Here is a 4,019-nt window from a genome sequence, read left to right as displayed (position 1 = left end):
GTGGGATATAAGCAAATGATTAAGAGAAATTCAGACTTAGTATCATGGTATCTTGGGGTACAGACCTAGGAAGCTTGGTGGGGAGGGGAGAAAGGATATTCCCTACACTTTGCTGACTCTGTAACAATCAAAGAAGTAACAAGTTAGAGATGGCCCATTGTTTGCTTGGACCACACAGTAGGTGTGGTACTCAATGTCCATAGCCTGTCTTTAACTCTGTGACCAGAGATAGTCTACTTGATCATTCTTCATTATTGGATTTCCCCCTCATATGCCTGTTATTCTCTATCAACTTCCCCTTTCCCTGTCATTTATCTTTTTTTTTTTTTTTTTTTTTTTTTTTTTTTTTTTGCGGTGCTGGGGATCGAACCCAGGGCCTTGTGCTTGCAAGGCAAGCACTCTACCAACTGAGCTATCTCCCCAGCCCTCCCTGTCATTTATCTTGACTCACTTGCATAGATACAAGAGCAGAAGGTGCGAGGTAAGCCTGGACAGACCTCTAAAGTATTCTGCCCCTTGGATTCCTGTGTCCACACACCGTCCACTGCCATTCTGAAAGTCAGGGGATGGAATCAATCAGACACAAGTGATGAATATTCTCTTTTTTTGGGAAGTGGCACTGGGAATTGAACTCAGGGTCACTCAACCACTGAGCCACATTCCCAATCTTTTGTATTTTGTTTAGAGACAGGGTCTCACTGAGTTGCTTAGCACCTCACTTTTGCTGAGGCTGGCTTTGAACTTGTGATCCTCCTGCCTCAGCCTCCTGAGCTGCTGGAATTACAGGCATGCACCACCACATCCAGCTGGATATTCTCTTTTATCTAAGTAAAAATAGTCTTTAGAGGAATTAACCCAAAAAGATCAGAAAGACAGACCTCGGAACATATAAAGTGTCATTTTTGCCAACCCCAAACAGAGAAAGAGGAATTAGGGAGAACAATGGTTCTCTGCCTTGACTTTCTACCTTAATGGCAGAAATACATTGGGTGTTTTTAAATAATATTATACCTGGGCTCCACTTCAGACTAATTTAAAAATTTCTGAGAGTGAGGCCCAAGCATGCAGTTTCAATGTTTCCCAGGTGGGGTAATGGGTAGTCATAGTTGTAATCCACAGAGGTATGGAGTTCTGTGGTCATTTATTATGCTCCTTTGTGAAAAGAGTCAGGCAGGAGGTGCATGTAAAGTCATAAAATGCCTGAGGACTGAAATATTTACTATTGTGAGATCAGCTGCATACCATGTCAACCCAGCTGCAGACCAGAGCCCAAGTATGAAATAATTTCTTTTGATGTTTGTGGAACTAACAGGTCCCACAATGGTATTTTCTGATGAGGTTGTGTTTAATGACTTGAGCCCATCTATGAGCCAGGAAAACATCCATTGGACTTCTCCCTTTTCAATTGAGGTGAACATGAATATTTTTACAATTTAACAAAATGGCTTGCAAGCTGGACTTTAAAAGGAAGTGTGCGTTCTATATCATATCAGGGATATGACTCTTTCCACTCAGAACTGACATCTCAGTTCTATAGAAAAAAACAAACAAACACTGAATTTATATGCTATCCCAGAAATTCTGAACTCTGCAGTCAACTGGTTCACTCTAAGGACCCAAGTGGGAGACATATTTGTAGTCAATGTCTGTACATAAGGAATTTTTTGTTACATTATTTTCCTCTTGAGGATGATAGAATGAGGTCCTCTTTAATTAAATGCTCAGGGAACACTAATTTACTTTGAAAGGCACTGCTAATTTACTTATTGGTGGCCATTCTGCGTAGTACTAATGTAACTTTTAAGGGAACTAGCATAAGAGAGAAACCAGTTCCTGGAAGTATTCAAATTGTAACAGGCACTTCCTTATATATATCCCTCATGGCCAGTGACTACCAAGCAACTCTGAAATTATTCCATCACACTATACCTAGCTCATGACTATAATTCATTAGCATTTATGAACATAATATAAACAGTCTGCCAAGCAAAAGAAAGTAAGAAATTGTGAATCTACTTACAATATGGTTCCTATAATCAATTTGTTTGGTCTCCTGTTAATAAGCTTTTGTGTGTATTCTTCAAATTCCAAATTATTTCTGTACATATTTCTAGATTTTGCATTTCAATCCTATAGGAAACTTAAAAAAATAAATTGCATGCTACTGTGTTTATTACTATTATAGATAGTTTTATGATATCATTTTAATTTTTTGTCCTTAAGTAGAACTTAAATGTCATTCAGGAAATGCTTGAATATGTTCAACAGAGCAAAGAAAAGTGTATCATTGTCAATTCGATTAGCAAAATAACTGAGCAATCCTAAGAAGAAATATTCCAGGGGAAAGATCATAAAAATACCACAAAAATACATGTCCCATTCCTGACCAACTTTGAAATTTCTTCTGTAACTCTTGTAATGCTTCATTAGAAAGAAAAACAACAAAAATCCCCTCATGTGATTCTGATAGATTCAGTAGTCTATATTTGGCCATCAATATGTGCTCATTTAGGGCCAAGTGGGGAGAGTATACTAGTTTTTATTGTATGAGTGGTGTATTCACTTTATTACTCATAATGATTTTACAGAATAGGAATCATTATATTAATTTTATAATTTAGAAAACTGTCCCAAAGTCACACAACTAGCATGATCTGTGCAGATTTAAATCTGGGATTGCTAATTGTAAAGGAAGGATAATATGAATAATGTAACATGAATTATAAACGTATACACTCATACTGAAGGGACAGGAAAGCAGGTAAAAAACTGGCATGGGTTCTACACTGAAAGAAAGGACTCGGAGACCAGCATTGAGTGAATGTCCTATCTTTCTACCACTTTTAGCCCAAGGAGAGGCTCTATTCATGAAGCACTGTGTGGGTAAGCTAAAAATAGATAAAAACCTATAGTTTTACTGACTTGAAGAACTAAAGACAAAGTTCATGACTACTCCAGCCACTTCAAAGAGAGGAGTTCTGACAAGATGAGAACTAGAAAGGGTAATGAGAAACAAAAAGCTTATGAACAGACCAAACTAATGAACTATTGATTATAGGAACCAAATTGTAATGAGAACCCAAATTATTTGTATGCACTCATCACAATTCTCTTGCTGACTGTTCAACCTTGGGATGCCTGGGACAGAATCCAGGTATCCCCTCTAAGATTAAAAGAACTAATCTGAGATTTGAACTGACACCCACTACAAGAAGAAGAAAGTTTGGTGTTTGAATATGGACAAGTTAAGTGTCTACTAAAATAAAGCAAACACATTAAAATGACAATAAATACAAAACTCTTTGGAGGAACATAACAGAATCCAGTGTCTTTACAACATAATATTCATAATATTTAGAATACAATAACAAACTACTAGACATGCAAATAAACATAAAATCATGGCTTATACTTAATAGAAAAAAGTGTTCAATGAAATTCAAACTCAGTGAAAATGAATTTTATGACTCAACTTACCTGAGTCACAATAGCATCCTGACAAGAAAGGGAAAGTAAACTGATGAAGACAATATTCAGGCTGAGGGACCACCTGTCTGCGGAAGTGAATGTTCCAGGGAGGGAGTCAGTTGGAATCACAAATTCTATAGGTGTGTGAAGAGTTTTAATTCTGAATTTCCTGGTGTTTGTTCCATAGGCAAAGCTAAAAAGCAGTGCTGCCAGACGTAAACAGCTCTTGTGGTCAGAATGTTGTGCCGATTGGATAACATGGTTTCCATGGGCCCTAGTCATGTTTGGAAGATGTTTAAGGAAAGAGGAGATAGTTTTGAGTGTTGCTGAGGGATTAAGTAGGGTGGTCAGTATTTTCACACCTCAATTTACTTTCTTGAAAATTGGACAAAATTCAGATTAGCAGTTGGTATTTAGTAAAGATATTCTTTAAAACATGCCTTGGGTAATATGCTCTATATTTTCAACTTCTAATTCTACTCTAGTGTATTTTTAAGTACAGTTATAATATTCATTCTTCACTACCGTGAGGGATGTACCTGAAATGTACT

This window comes from Sciurus carolinensis, chromosome 2, assembly GCF_902686445.1.
Source record: "Sciurus carolinensis chromosome 2, mSciCar1.2, whole genome shotgun sequence".
In the NCBI taxonomy this organism is placed as follows: Eukaryota; Metazoa; Chordata; class Mammalia; order Rodentia; family Sciuridae; genus Sciurus; species Sciurus carolinensis.
This window is presented reverse-complemented; position numbering follows the sequence as displayed.